The sequence below is a fragment of the Hyperolius riggenbachi genome, chromosome 3 (genome assembly GCF_040937935.1).
Source record: "Hyperolius riggenbachi isolate aHypRig1 chromosome 3, aHypRig1.pri, whole genome shotgun sequence".
In the NCBI taxonomy this organism is placed as follows: domain Eukaryota; kingdom Metazoa; phylum Chordata; class Amphibia; order Anura; family Hyperoliidae; genus Hyperolius; species Hyperolius riggenbachi.
The window spans coordinates 386,877,336-386,894,172 of NC_090648.1; the positions used below are offsets into that span (position 1 = coordinate 386,877,336).

General features: G+C 40.3%; 1 protein-coding gene across 4 annotated transcripts in view; it reads left to right on the forward strand.

Moving 5' to 3' along the window:
* DOCK2 (dedicator of cytokinesis 2) overlaps positions 1–16,837 on the forward strand; it is a 566,587-nt gene that overhangs the window by 509,074 nt on the left and 40,676 nt on the right. The window lies entirely within an intron of this gene.

Here is a 16,837-nt window from a genome sequence, read left to right on the forward strand (position 1 = left end):
ATCAGCCATATTGCAATCTAGATATAAATACATATTGCAAAAATCTAAACAAAATTTTTATTCGCAAAATAATAAGGCTGGGACGTATCTGGCAAAACTCATAAAGCAGAAACAGGTTAAAGCTAAAATATACTTACTAAAGCATCCCACCACGAATCAAAGCATTTCTAACCTGAAACAGATTGCAGACCTCTTTTGTGAATATTATGCTAACCTGTATAATCTAAAAGATGACCCACATACAGTACAACCAACTGACAAAATCATAACTGATTTTTTTGACTCCATAGATCTCCCTAAACTCTCTATTTTACAAGTAGAACAACTAAACACCCCATTCAGTATTAAAGAAATAAATTCAGCCATAACTACTCTAAAACGAAATAAAGCCCCAGGCCCGGATGGCTTTTGTAATGAATTCTTCCTGACTCTGAACTCAACACTATCTCCGACGCTTTGTAAACTTTTCAATGAATTTGCCTCACTAAGACATATGCCAGCGGAGTACCTTGAAGCTACAATAACAGTGGTACCCAAACCAGGGAAAGACCCGAGCTCCACATCCAACTACAGGCCAATCTCATTGTTAAACACTGACGTGAAATTATACGCTAAGCTACTGGCCACAAGACTAATGCAGTACACCCCACTTCTACTAAATCACAACCAGGTTGGTTTTACAAAAGGAAGCCAAGCGTCTGACGCAACTAGACGGATGGTGACAAGTTTAAAACACATAGAGCTCTGTCGAACGCCTTCACTGCTGATAACACTAGATGCGGAGAAGGCGTTCAACAGAGTTCACTGGAAGTTTCTTGAAGCCACTCTGACTAAATTTCGGTTTACAGGGACAATAGTCTCAGCAATTATGGCCTTATATACTGCTCCCTCCGCCCGGGTGAATGCTGCAGGATTCATCTCCCAAGCCTTTAATATTTCCAACGGAACCCATCAGGGATGCCCCCTATCCCCAGTCATTTTCGTTTTAATAATGGAAACCATAGTCGAAAAGATTCGCACTAATCCAATGATCATGGGAGTTAACATCAATGGCACGGAGCAATTAATTAGCATGTTTGCAGACAATGTAGCCTTATTGATAACAAAACCTGAAATCTCGCTTCCACATATTTTAGAAGATCTACAAAGCTTCTCTGAAACATCCCTTTATAAATTAAACCAACACAAATCATCAATCTTGGGGCTCAATATCGCTGCTGATGTTGAGATCCACCTTAAATCAAGGTATGGGTTCGCTTGGGCGGAGGGAGCTGTACCCTATCTCGGGGTCCAACTAACGAGACTATCCTCTGACTTATTTAAACATAATTATATACCCCTCCTAACAGACATACGCAAAGAGTGCACCAATATGTCCAAATTTTGGCTCTGCTGGTCAGGGTGGATAGCGGCTTTTAAATTGTTCCTTCTACCTAAAATACTCTATATCTTCCGTACACTGCATATCCTAGTACCAAAATCTTGGTTCTCAGATATTAAAAAATGTATTAATAGCTTCATACAATCATCATGAAGGAGTCCGCACACAGACTAATCGGAGCAATCACCATAAATTTATTGTCCCATCACATGTATAGATACAAGAGTCTGACCTGCGTAGGCCGCCGCAGGTCAGACTCTTGTATCTATACATGTGATGGGACAATAAATTTATGGTGATTGCTCCGATTAGTCTGTGTGCGGACTCCTTCATGATGATTGGATGTGATGGCCTGGGAGCCCGGCACCAGCTTACCCACTGACGTGAGTGCGGTCTTTTTGATTTGTTTAATAGCTTCATATGGAACGGAAAGAAAATTCGAACACCATTCCAGGTAATGACACTCACAAATGCTAAAGGAGGTATGGGCCTACCCAATATTGAGCTATATTATTATGCATCTAACCTAGATATGGCTAAGCAATGGTGGTCCCATACTTTAGAAAAACCCTGGGTAAAACTGGAATCTCAGCTTTTAAAGGTCAATCTTAGAGACCTCTTAACTAGTATCCTAATGGGAGCAAAACCTATGCCTTCTTACTACCCAACCATTCAGACCCTATTAAAATCTTGGGAATATTTTATCAAACACCCCCCACCATCTGACACAAATATATTGGTTCGAGCAAATGTATCAGTCCTAGAACATTTCTCATTAAACTGGACCTAAAGGCGTGGAAAAAAGCAGGAATTACAAATCTCTCTGATCTCTTTGCAGACAATCATATCAAGCCATTTCTAGAATTACACCAGAAATATGGTCTACCACAAACGCAACTATTCACATATCATAGAGTTTTCCATCTAATAAAATCTGCTCACATTGCCCCTCCTACTCTACAGCATAAGATCGCTACTATGCTAAATTTTAAAGGGCACAATTCAGGTGGCATATCAATATGGTATAACACCTTAAACTCCCACAGCACTTCTCCAATTCATAGATATGCTCTAATATGGTCCTTTGATCTGGGCTGCAATATCACAACAGAACAACTAATAAACGCAAGTAAACTAACCACTAAAATCTCCAAATGTAATTCTCACTGGGAGATGATGAAGAAAATAACGCTTAAATGGTATCTAACACCAAGACAGATAGCTTCCTTCTCAACCAACGGCTCCCCTATATGCTGGAAATGCAATAAAGAGCTAGGAACATACACCCACATGTTCTGGAATTGCCCGTTAGTAGCCTAATTATGGGCCAGAGTAGAATCCCTGATAAGAAGGACCCTGATCCCAGATTTCCAATTGCATCCTAAGTTAGCTCTTCTATTAGTGGACGCCATAGAGTTACCCTCTAAAGTACGCCCTATAATATGTCACTTGATCCTAAGAACATTACATCAGATCACCATGAGCTGGAAAACTTCTGAGAAATTTAATATGTATCAAGTAATCTCTAATACCAAACTTAACTTATTGATGGAAAATAAAATAAGAGCTAGGTTAGGCCTCAACAATGATAATTACAATATTCCAACAGTATGGCAATAAATACTAGATACATGTCATGCCTTTCCATGCCTATTTGAAACTTGTGTGGCACCCAATACACAGTCCAACAAAATATTGGGCATCATCCAATAATCTATCTATAATCCTCCCCAACAATATATTATAGTTTGAGTTTATACGTTTGGTTCTTCTTACTTCTTTCTTCCTATGTTTGAATACTTTCTGGTAATATAAATAGTTACCTGTTTATCACAATTAAACTCGATGCGATACTGGATATAGTATCAGGTTTATAAAGATACATTCCACTTAAGGCACAAGGTGCTTTCATCAACACTAGTGCTATCATGCACTCATACCCATACATGAATGGACAAGAACTACGAATGGACTATTACCATTTCAACATATGTGTAGTAGACTATGGGAATGCCCAACGGGAGACATAAAGTCCCTCTGGATCCATTGGAAGAATTTCTCTGACAGTTCACTGGCTGGTTACCGATGACGTTCTGTACCAAGTTGAGCTGCAGTTATGGTGCAACATATTGCTATCTCTATATGAATGTCCTTTTCTATTCTTACTGTGAAAAATGTTATACGTTAATAGATGCATAAGCTTGTATGTTATACAACAACCAATATCCAAGCAACGTTGTGTTTAATTCTGTTTTTAAAAAATAATAAAACATTTTATGATGAAAAAAAAAAATTCCTTCTTTGCATACTGAGAGCTGTGATGACATGGGAGGGGTTGCTGCCGCTGAGAGAGAATCTCTGAAACAGACAAGTGTGACTGCAGTGCAAACCTGCAATATGATCTGTGTGCTCTGTGTGCTCTCAGCATAGATACTAATGATGACTGCAGTTTCATTCCTATGAGAGACACTTCCTACAGGCAGCTGCACATCATACCAAAATGAAAGCACATAGCCTAAATAGCAGCCTAGTCTCATAGAGCCTAGACAGCACATCCAGAACAACTCATAACCCAGAAGCAGAAGGAATATGAGGCGGCGGCCATATTTGATTTTTCCTGGAGCAATAATGGATAAAAAACACTAAAAAAGGCACACCAGAGCGGCGAAATTATCAGATAGAGCATTTATTCTCTACAAGCTATCGACTGATATGTTTATTTTGTGTGAAACGTTCATTTCTGGTTCCCTTTAAGGGAAAAACTCAAAATTGAGATTTTTTTCCCCTGTAAATAACATTACATAATGATTCATATGATGTAGCTATATCTGCTTCGGTGTCGAGCAAGGCATCATCTTTAATACAGTGCAACCACCGTCTAACATATGTGAGTTGAGCAGCTAGATAATAAAGCTGAAAATGCGGCAGTGCAAGGCCACCCAGATTAATGTGTATGCGTAGGACATCTAGTCATAATCTAGGCAATTTGCCTGCCCATAGAAAATGCTGTACTAAAGCGTTGCTATTGCGGAAATAGGATTCAGGGATCCAGCAAGGAGACATAAGCAGAATATATAAAAATTTGGGATCATTGATCATTTTAATTATATTCACCCTGCCGAGCAAATCCAAGGGCAACGTAGACCACCTTTTTAATTTCCCCTCAATACTGGTTAATACCGGAGTGAGATTATGTTTTATATAGTCTTCATTACGTCTTGAAATGTTTATACCTAAATACTTAAAAGAGGAGACTACTTGCAAAGTTTGACTTCAGCCCAGATATCTTGCCAAAAATTTCGTAAACCTCCAGCACTTTCCGCAGGGAGGGACCCGGATTATCAAGGTATAATAGAACATCGTCCGCGTATAAAGAGAGTTTCTCATGCACTTTATTTATTATCCGACCTCCAATATCTTGATCTTCCCGTATAAAGGCAGCCAAAGGCTCCATTGCAAGTGCAAAGAGAAGTGGTGATAGGGGGCAACCCTGCCGGGTGCCTCTGTTTATGGGAAACTGGTCAGAAAGCTGGTTATTTACTATAACGTGTGCTAAAGGGCCAGTATACAGGAGTTGTACCCATTTCTTAAAAGTAGCGCCGACTTTAAAGGCATCCAACACTGCGCACAGGTATTGCCAGGAGACAGTGTCAAATGCCTTGTTTGTATCAAGCACCAAAAAAGTCCTAGATCCCGAATTGCAATGTGAGTGCTGGAGGTTAACAAATAATCTTCTAAGGTTTAATTTAGTGGATCAAGCAGGGATGAAACCAGTTTGGTCTTGGAACACCAGCTTCCCAATTACTAATTTCAGTAGTTTAGCTAGGACCTTGGCAAGTATCTTCACGCCCGAATTCAATAATGATATGGGTCTATAAGAGTCGCAAGAATCTGGGTTTTTATCTGGTTTCAGGAGGAGAGTGATGTGTGCTTCCCCCATGAAAACAGGCAAAAAAACAAGTCAAATGCTTCAGTAAAGGTTTTAAGTAGTGCAGGGGTAGTGATTAATTTACTCTTTAAGTACCACTCTGCAGGAATCCCATCCGGGCCTGGTTCCTTATTAGACTTGAGGTTATTTATAGCTATTAAAAGTACCTCGAGAGTGAGTGGAGCATCTAACATCAATTTGTCTGTATCATCTATAGCAGGCATTTGGCAGCCATTCAAAAAGTGAGAGATAATAGCTTGATCAAAAGTGGATGGGCTACTGTACAAATTACTATAATAATCCTTAAATTCTCTCAAAATTTCTGTAGTAGTAGAGTATTCGTTACCATTAGCAGAAACAATTCTAGGGATTGCAATCAATGGGGATTGAGTTTTAACCAGATTTGCCAGAATTCTGCTAGATTTTATTACCCCATTCGAATAGTTTCTGATGTCCTATAACTTCTTTACGTTTAGCTCTGTTTAGTAGCCTCAGCTCATGATCTAGTCTGGCCTGGCCCTTGATCCAGGCCTGATAGCTATCTGTAGAGCGGGACCTCTCAAATACCTTCCGTGCTGCCAGCATAGATGACTCAGTTGAATTTATATATGCTTCATCATCAAGTATATCCCCTTTATATGACCAAAGTGACCCAGCAAGTGGCCTTCGAGGCCTCCCAGACTATGTCAATTGAAGCAGACCCCTGATTCAAATATCAGTACTCAGACATTTGAGTTTTACAGTGACCCAATACTGTTTCGTCATGTAGCCAGTTAGTGTCCAACCTCAAACCCCTGATCCCAGAACCCGGAACAGCTAGTATACATTACTAATTAAGGGAGAGTGGTCTGAAACCCCATGTGGAAGGTATTTAATATAGTTAATTTTGGAAAGCAAATCATATGAGCCAAGCATCATATCAATACGCGACAGGGATCTAGAAGGGTCAGAGAAACACAAAAAGGTAGTTTTATTTGGGTTATTCCAGCACCAAATATCATGAAGACAGTGCTTCTGTACCCATTCTTTAAAGGTATTGTGGCCACGCTGTTCTCACTCGATTTATCCATAGAGTCAAGAATATTATTAAAGTCTCCACATAGGAGATTAGGAGCAGGGGCCATATCATAGCTATGCAAGAACAGTTTTTTCAGGACAGAGACATGAAATGGAGGAGGGACATATACATATGCAATTATCAGCACACGACCCTCCAGAGAGAATTGCAATATAACAAATCTGCCCAGGTGATCAGAGTACACAGAGATAACTTTAATTGGGGCCTTTTTTGCAACTAAAATGACAGTACCTCTAGAGTAATTGGAATTCTGTGCAGCATATACATTTGCTATCCAAGGTTTTTTAAGGCTGGTCAACTTTGCTCCAACCAAGTGTGTCTCTTGAAGGCACATAATACATGGATTGTGCTTTTTCATATAGTCATATAGTCAAAAACCAGGCGACGTTTAATAGGATGGTTCATGCCTCTAACATTCCAAGACAATACTTTAAATTTAGCCATTGTCAAAGAACAGGGATGAAATAACTGGACTCGCATAGCCTGCAGCTGGTAAGTATACTGTATCAGATAATTGCACTGTCAGTGAAAAAGAAACCACCCCCCAACCAACCCTTGCCCACCCCGCTAGCTGTCTGAAACTACAACCCGCCTTGTTCCCTAACCCCTGCAGCATATGGAAACGTTAGCTAGAGAGAACAACTCCAGAGTCCAATGATGCATACATTTCACAGACAGCTATTACGTATAACTTAGTAATATTAACTCCTTATAAAATAAACAACTACCATTATACACGAATTTGCTGAAAATATAAATCAACACCGTGTGCATTATAAAGTTTGCACAGAGACCTGAGTATCGACAGTAAGAGAGCATGTGCATAACATATAACCGATAAATATTTTAAGCACAATTACTGTGTAACCCTTAGACAGTGTGCTGAATGTTGATTCCAGGCACAAAACTTTGTGCAAGAATAAGCAGTTCACAAAAGAGTGTGACTTGCATAGAAGAAGTGGCACATAAAATATTCACCATATTATTGCAGGGTCTGACAAAGCACAGACCGCCCAACGAGAGCAATAATAGCACTATTTTTATAACATGAGAGTGCACAGAGAGTTATAAGTATCATGTGACTAGGTAGGACAAACGGATGACCCTTTAGGTTAATGCTTTAACACAGCGGCGTGGAGGAGCTCTTGGCCAGTCTATGCCGATTGATTCCAGCCATTTAACTGCGTCACGCGGATCAGTAAAGAACATAACACGGTCTTCATGCACAACACGTAACTTTGCAGGACACATTATGCTATAGCTTATACTTTTGTCTCTGAACCGTTTTTTAACATCTAGGAAGGCTAGCCTTTGCTTTTGAACATCCGCTGAAAAATCTTGATATATATGAATGTCTGCCCCATTAAATTGAATCAGTGCTATTGCCACTCTTGCAGCTCTTAGTATGTCTGTTTTGTCCCTATAATTCATAAGCTTGACGATCAAGGTGCTAGGCCAGGTTTGGGAGGGCCACTCGGAATTCTGTGAGCTCTTTCAATGGAGAATAGCTTAGAGGGCTTGAACTCAGGGATTTTAGTAGTGATCCATTCCTCCAGAAATTCCTCAGCAGACGTGCCTTCAACTTTTTCTGGAAACCCTACAAAGCGTAGCTTGTTCCTCCTTGATCTATTTTCAAGATCAGAGAGCTTAAATGAGTGAGCATCAGCGAGCTTATTATGGTAGTTCATATCTGGCTGTAGTTGCCTACATCATCTTCTAAATCACTTATATGCTTTTCTGCCTCGCTAGTGCGATCACAGAGCTTATGTAAGGGTTTTTTCGCCTTCCTCTGGATCAACAGGGATATGTGAGGGAGCAGGCTGGAGTTGTACTTTGTACTGGTTGAACTCGATGGACGTATGTCTTTTTTCAACCAAAATAACTATGTAACTATATGCATATCTGCCTTTACAAAAGTCAGTTCAGAAGCGGAAACTCTCAGGGAGAGAATAACGAGTGGCTAGGACATCATAGGAAATCAAGGGGGAACCCTGCACTATCTGGCCCAGGTATTCCACGCCAAAATCAGAACACAAGGAGGTATTTTCGAGCTTGGCCAGTTCTTGCAAATTAGGGTTTTGCCATAAAGGTGTATAACGGTAGCTGAGGGGAAGATTGGCATAGTTCTCTGCCAAACCTTGGAGGCCTGTTGCAAAATGGTATAATTATGATCATCCTAGGTTAGTGTGCCCTTCAAGAGTGCAAATGGGAGATTATTCTATCTATCTATATCTGAGAATCCCAGCAGAGAAGGAGTTTGTGTAGATTGGGAGACAAACCAATTGTACGTAGTGATGGGCGTAATGCCCTAATTACGATTACGCAAAATTTTGCATCATTGGCCAAATTGCGATTATGGCCGTAATCAGAAATTTGTAATTTTGCAAAATTACACAGAATTTTGTGTTGATGCGAAATTTCACAATTCCAATCATTTTTGTAAGTACGATTGTTTCCGCAACGGAAACAAATCAGAATTTTGTGTTTAACCATTTCAGCCGCCCGGACATAATGCTCACGTCCAGCTCTGCTCTGGTGCTGCACTTTCGGCACGCTCCTGCGCGCGATCGCGGGTGCGCCCCGTGCTGTCCCCCGGTAGCCCTGGGATCAGTGAACGGGAACATGGTTCCCGACCACCAATCCGTGTCCCCAGCAGAAAAACCGTAGTGCTCTTACTAGAGGCTTCAGTCTTTCTGCAAATAAAATTTTCTGTGTCCTCCTTGTGCTTCCGGTTAGCGAGAAACACAAGGAGAAAAAAAACTCAAGGTGGCCATCTTGTGGCCAAATAGTAAAACTACATCTACATATTTTTTACATTACAATTTACACATATAATAGCATTAAAAATTAACTGTTTATTTCCCACACCAAAATATTACCCAAATACATTTTTTTATGGAAAAAAAATTATAATTAAAAAAACAAAAAAAACAAAACAAAAAACCATAAATCGTTACCTAAGGGTCTGAACTTTTTAAATGTGCATTTGAAGGGGGTATACTAGGATTTTTTTTTTTTAATTATAAGCTTGTAAATTGTGATGGACGCAAAACGGAAAAAATGCACCTCTATTTCCAAATAAAATATTGGCGCCATACATTGTGATAGGGGCAACATTTAAATGGTGTCATAACTGAGACAAACGAGCAAATAAAATACATAGGTCTTAACTATGGTAGCGTTGATTATTTTAAAGCTATAATGGACGAAAACTGAGAAATAATGAATTTTTTTCAATTTTTTCTTATTAATCCTGTTAAAATGCATTTATAAAAAAATAATTTTTAGCAAAATGTACCACCCAAAGAAAGCTTAATTAGTGGCGGAAAAAATAAGATATAGATCAATGCATTGTGTTAAGAAGTGATAAAGTTATTAGCGAATGAATGGGAGGTGAAAATTGCTCTGATGCATAAGGTGAAAAATCCCCGCAGGCTGAAATGGTTAATGTGGACATTTCAGCCGTTTTCAAAATTGTGTTCCCAGAGCCTCCTAATACATTTAAAGTGACAGCGTGTACAGGGACTTTTGCATTATCAGTTATTGCAAGGCTCAAAACCAAGTGTCTCAGCATGACCGAAAAGTGCACTTTGACAAAGAGCACCTGTCTTAGAAGTGGCTGCAGGTAGAGCCTCCTGATACATTTAAAGTGACAGCATTTGCAGGGACTTTTGCATTATCAGATTTTGCCAGGCCCAAAACCAAGTGTCTCAGCATGCAGGACCGCTAAGTGCACCTTGACAAAGAGCACCTGTCTTTAAAGTGGCTGCAGGTAGAGCCTCCTGTTACATTTAAAGCAACAGCACGTGCAGGGGCCTTTGCATTATCAGAATTGCAATCAAATTAGTGACTTTCCTGAGTTTAGTAATTACTTAAAGAGGAACTCCAGTGAAAATAATGTAATAAAAAAGTGCTTCATATTTACAATAATTATGTATAAATGATTAGTCAGTGTTTGCCCATTGTAAAATATTTTAAATCCCTGATTTACATTCTGTCATTTATTACATGGTGACATTTTTACTGTTGGCAGGTGATGTAGCTGCTGCATGCTTTTTTAGCAGTTGGAAACAGCTGTAAACAGCTATTTCCCACAATGCAGCAAGGTTCACAGACAGGAAACTGCCAGGAGTACGTACTCAAGAGTTTCTTGTGGGAGGGATTTCACCACAATATCAGTCATACAGCACCCCCTGATGGTCTGTTTGTAAAAAGGAATAGATTTTTCATGTAAAAGGGGGTATCAGCTACTGATTGGGATAAAGTTCAATTCTTGGTCGGAGTTTCTCTTTAAATTTGCATAATTACTATTAGAAATGAAATTACATTGTAACGGAAATCGCTTGATTATTTCCAACACGTCGGATCAGCTCCCGATCGATAAACCAATCAATTTGGCGCACTTATCATTGGAAAATCAATCGCTTTATGGATTGCATGCAGTTTAGACATGTACACACAATACAACTTCCCGTCTGATCACCCATCGATCGGGCAGGAAATTGCATCATGTATTCCCAGCATTAGGCTGTGCTAACAGCTCATATCTCTCCTCTCCATGTACTGTGAGCACAGAGCCCATGATCCTAGTGCAGGCTCAGTCAGAAGCAAGTACTGCGCTGTTGAATCTCTTAGGTAAATAAACAGGCTGCTTGTTTACTTACCTAATGCTGGGCATACACTGCCCGTTTTTGCGCGGTATCTAACCTGCGGCTCGATGCCGGCGCGTCTCCGTGTGTGCAAGCGGATCCATTCCCGCTCGTCCCCGCAGGCACTTCCTTCTCAGCGCTTATCAGCGCTTTGTTTTTGCCTATTGTCCGCCCGTGGGGATCGAGCCGGGAATCGATCCACACGGTGATCGGACATGTCGGAAATTATCAATCGAGCCATCAGCGGTTCGATTGATAAGAAGAATCTGGGCCGTGTATGCCCAGCATAACACCTTCCACAGCACATAACGATACTTGCTGCTGAGACTGCATTAGGAGAACAGGCTTTCATCTCCCAGCAAGGAGAGGAGAGATATCAGCTGATATGTATTGCTCTTCCTACTAGAAACATGCAACTAGGGTAACCACAGTAGCCTAAGAATAGCTGTCTTCTGCACTACTTAAAGTGGAATATAACCCAGTATTTCTTCTTTGCTCTAAAAGATTATTTACAGCATATAATATACTAACACAATGTTTTTTTTTAGTAAAACAGCATTTAAAGGGTTACATCACAGGACTGACTTTTTCTCCAGCAGGGACTGCTGCATCCGAACTGGTGATTAGCTTATCTTCTGTATACATTCTTTACTTGATACAGTTAAGTAAACATTCTCTGGCTGTGCAGAAACTTATGCTAATGAGTCCTGGGGTGAAACACAGGTCAGAAATCACTGATGGCTGCATTTAAAACAGAATCACAACAGTTATGAATAAAATGCACCAGCAGCTTTCAAAGTAAATAAACTGAACTTTGGGAAGTTATAATTTATAAATTAATTATAATACTTGTGCACAAAAGCAAATATAATAATTGTATGGGTTATAAAAAGTAGGAAAACACATTTTTGTTGAATATTTTGTCAGATTTTTAAACCGCTTTAAACACAATAATGTTTAAGGCCAGTTTTACACTGGATTTATGCGATGTGGTGCAAGCACTGCAGATATGATATAGTGTGGTGACAGGTTCATATGCATATGCCTACCCAGCAGCTAGTGACGTACTCACTGCTCGGCAGGAAGTAAGTCACTGGGATTTCAGTCAGTACGTGTATGTGTGCCACACCATGCTCCCGTCGTGCACACTGTCTGTGCCACCCATGCGGTAAGGATGGTTTATGCAGTAACGCGCTGTAGACTTTGTGTCCATTGACTTACATTGCACTTGCGGCTCCTCATGGTAAGAAAGGGTAACGCAATGCAGGTTTACAATGCCAGTGTGCAAGGGGCCTAAACCGTCACATATATGGAGTTTTGCTCTAGTTTTCAGTAGATTCTTACACTGACAAATGATAATTAATACTTATCATATTTGCACTATTTTTATTTCCTAATGTGTCAACCCCATTGCCCTTCTGAACAATTTTTTGTGAATTGACATTAATACATTTTTCTCCAGTTTCTTACATTTTTTGATTTTTCAGGAGCAGAGTAGGCCAGATTTGCTCATCTCTACTGCTTAGGTGAGAAGGTGTCCTGGAGTACCAACTTCCTGTTTTGGACAACATAATATAGAGAGAGGGCTGGCTTATCCCTAGGAAAGATCAATTGGAATATGGTGGGCACAATGATTGCAAAGCAAGCAATATAAGAATGTGCATTTTCTAAGTAGGACAGCTTTCTTTCTGCAAAGTAGTCCTGAATTTATTAATGGAAGCAACATGGCAAATGTGCATGCCCTGGATAACTCTGAAAAAACAGCAAAGGACATCTCTAAATCTAGTTTTGGAAGCCTTTAGAGATAAGCATAGGACTGTATCTGGCAAACTGTAACAATCCAGAATAAAAATATCAATAATCCAGATGCTGAGGTAAAGCTAGGTACACACATAAGATGTTTGCTGCCCAGCAGCGATCGGGAATAAGGTAGCTAAGTTCAAGATGCTGTACAGTTCCGTTGCTAGCTTCTAGTCTAGCCACACTTTCTGTTGTTATGGAGGGGGGGCAGAGTGATGATGAGTGGTGCATAACAGAGCAGAAAGGGTAAGGAGGGAAAACAAAAGAGTCGGGAAGCGCTTGTCTGAGATGATCCTGCAAGCAGGATCTCTCACCAACGCAACTGGGAGTGTCAGGGGCTACTGTACATAGACTAGATTCTCAGATTCTCTAGATTCTCAGTGCAGGCAGCCTTTAGCGGCCACTACAGTTTTTAACCTAATTAATAACTGTGTATTAAAGAGTGGCGCTGGCTTGGAAATTAAAAAAAATTCCAGTAAGACTGTAAAAAATTGACAAAAGCAGGATTATATCTTCAATAGAGTTAAATCATGTGTAGCTAATTAGTATTAATACACTGCTATATCATGTAGCAATGTGGTCTGTCAAAAAATCATTCATACAATCACCATACACGCAGGGATCACCTGATTCCTTTCTAAAACCTCTAGAGTTCTTGACCCCCAAGTTTGTATACTTTCCTACACTAAAAAATTACAGGTCACAAGCAATTTATGCGTATTTGTAGGTATCTCTTAAAGTGGTCTAACACCCAGCATTTCAACTTTGCTTTAAAAGATTGCTTACAGCTTATAAACTATTATGCCAGATTTTTTTTTTAGCAGAAATTCACTGAATGGATTAAACATGACATTTTAGTGCTGCATTTAGCTAGAAATCCTCCTCGTGCTTGCTTGTTTAGTTACAAATGTATCTATCTACAATGTAACAAACAAACACTGCTCTGAGAGAACAAAGAGGGCTTCCCCGCCAGGCTTTTCAAAGGTCTCATTGTATTCCAAATAAAGATACATTTGTAACTAAAGATAAGAACGGATTCGGATTCCTAGTTAAATCCAACACTAAAATGTCATGTTTAACCCATTCAGTGAATTTCTGGTTAAAAAAAATGTGGCATAATAGTTTGTAAGCTGTAAGCAATCTTTTAAAGCAAAGTTGTAATGCTGGGTGTTAAACCGCTTTAAATAGTTAGGATTGATTGGTCAGTTCAATCAATCCAGTACATCTAATCTCCAGTACAGAGATCCAGTACATCTAATATCTCTGAATATGTAGATACTTTCTTGCAGAAGTATGTCAAAGAGACACCGGCCTTCCTGGAGGACAGCAGGCATGTTTTGAATATTTTGGATGAATTGAAATGGGAAGAAGATTGGTTCCTAGTAACACTAGATGTGACATCCCTCTATACAATTATAGAGCATGCTAGAGGAATCGAAGCAGTTAGACACTATTTAGATCAGGATTTGACGTTGCTATCGGAACAAAGACAATTTATACTGCATGCAATTTTGTATATCTTAACTCATAACTATTTTTATTATATGGGTGATTGCTTCCTCCAGACGAGTGGGACCACAATGGGGACCAGGTTCGCGCCTGGGTATGCCAACCTATTCATGGCCTATTGGGAGGCATCCCATGTGTACAGGCGTATGGGGCCCAGACCTGGTCCTCTGGACAAGGTTTATAGACAATGTCCTACTCGCCTGGGGGGGGGGGGGGGGGGGGTCTGAGACCACGCTGAGAGCTTTTGTGGAAAAAAATTATGTTAATGACTATGGATTAAAATTCAAGGTGCATATTAGTAAAGAGACAGTCGATTTTTTAGATTTAACCATCTATATAGAGGAAATGAAGCTGAGAGCAAAAACATACAGGAAGGCAACTGACGTGAATGGTTACATCCTGGCGAATAGTTGCCACTAGCCAAAGTGGCTGGATGTAATCCCAAAAGGACAATTTATCATATTAAAATGTAACTGCACAGAAGAGGCAGAATACAGGAGGGAGGTGGGGGATATGTCTGAACAGTTCAGAGAGAAGGGGTACAGAGAGGAGATTATAGAGAGAGCCATAATAGAGGTGGAGGTGGTGGATTGAGGTACATTACTAGAAAAGACAAGGAAACAAGAGGAGGGTGATTTTTCTATGAGACTTAATTTAGGATAGAACCCACAAATGGATCAGATAAGGGGGATCATTACGAAGCATTGGCCAGTAATTCAAAGAGATAAAATCCTGCAGGAGATACTCCCAGAACACCCTTCATTTATATATAGAAAACCCAGTAATATTGGCTTCGAGATTAATGAAAGAGGCAGACCAGGGAGATGACACTCATGGGGGGGGGGGGGGCGGTTTGTCAGATGGGGAAGGTGCCACAACTGTAGGCAGACCAGAAGTGATAGTAAGATCACCAAAGTTGGGGTAGGGAAGGAAGATTTCAGGATTAAAGAGCTCATTACATGTGACACAAAGGGGGTCATTTACTGCCTGATATGTTCCTATAACAGAAAGTACATTGGACGTACCAAGAGAGAGTTGGAGAGAAGGGTGGGAGAACATTTGAATAATATTCTGAAGGGGTGGGAGGAACATCCACTATCAAAACATTTTAGGAAACACCATGATTGCAAAATAGACGTGATCTATTTTGGTGTAGAGATGGTTCATAGGGATCTGAAGGGTGGGGATTACATTGCAAAGAGGTCGAGAAGGGAGAGCCAATGGATTTTTAATTTGAACGCTATGACCCCCCAAGGGATTGAATGAGGAGTGTGAAATGTTTGGCTTCTTGAGACAGAGTGCAGCAATCAACTGATTCCCCTGGGTCACCTGATTCCTGATATATAAAGGGGAAGTAGGGGAATGGAAGGTAACGTCAATACAAGGGGGCGGGATAAGATTAATCTGGGAGTTGCGTGAGAATAATCACGCAAAGATTTGCTTCAGAATCAAAAAATCAGATCCATGAAAGAACGGAAGGTAACCCCAATGTAAAGATACAATTTGGGACAATGAGTGCTTTAGTTATATTGACTTTTTGAAAAAAAGATTAAGAATAGGACTAATTCTCCTTTAAGAGGAGTGAAGAGGTGGATCCTGCAGCCCCAGGAAGTATTTATAACCAGAGGCGAAGGTGGAAGAGCCAAATTGATCCTGAGGAAGAAGGCCGCCCTAGCCATTGAAACATGTTGATCTGATCTGAGGGGTGCCCATGTGGTATATAGAGTTGTATCCCACCAACCATCTTTCTAACTGCAATCCCACTGCTGCGAACCAAGCTGTTACAATATACAGTAGTGTGTGGAATGCAGGAAGAGCCACAGGGACGCCTGTGGGAAGTGACGTCACGACTGACTGAGCAGCTAATCTGGAAGCTGCGCTCCACAGTGACACGCAGAGCGGGGCCTGCGGGAAGCGGCGTCTCCGGAGGATGAGAAAGAAGACTGTCGCATACAGAGACGCACACTTGTGGTGTAAGAAGGGTTGCCGGCCGGGACCAGATGTGAGGATTTCTATCACTGGAAGCGTGAGTGACTAACTATTCAGTAGCTAAATGACGTAGCTCGCAATGCTGTGATGAGAAGAGTCTGTGAGAGAGACTCTAGAGAGAGAGCGAGGTATCCTTATGAGCCTATTGCAAAGTTTTTTACATTGGAGAACTTGAACTGACCAATCAATCCTAACTATTTAAGAGATACCTACAAATACGCATGAATTGCTTGTGACCTGTGATTGTTTTTAGTGTAGGGAAGTATACAAACTTGGGGGTTAAAAACTCTGGAGGTTTTAGAGGGGAATCAGGTGATCCCTGCATGTATGGTGATTGTATGAATCATTTTTTGACAGACCATATTACTACATGATATAGCAGTGAATTAATACTAATTAGCTACACATGATTTAACTCTATTGAGGCTAGAATCCTGCTTATGACAATTCTTTACGGTCTTACTGGAAATTTTTGAATTTTTTATTTTTATATATAGAGTTTT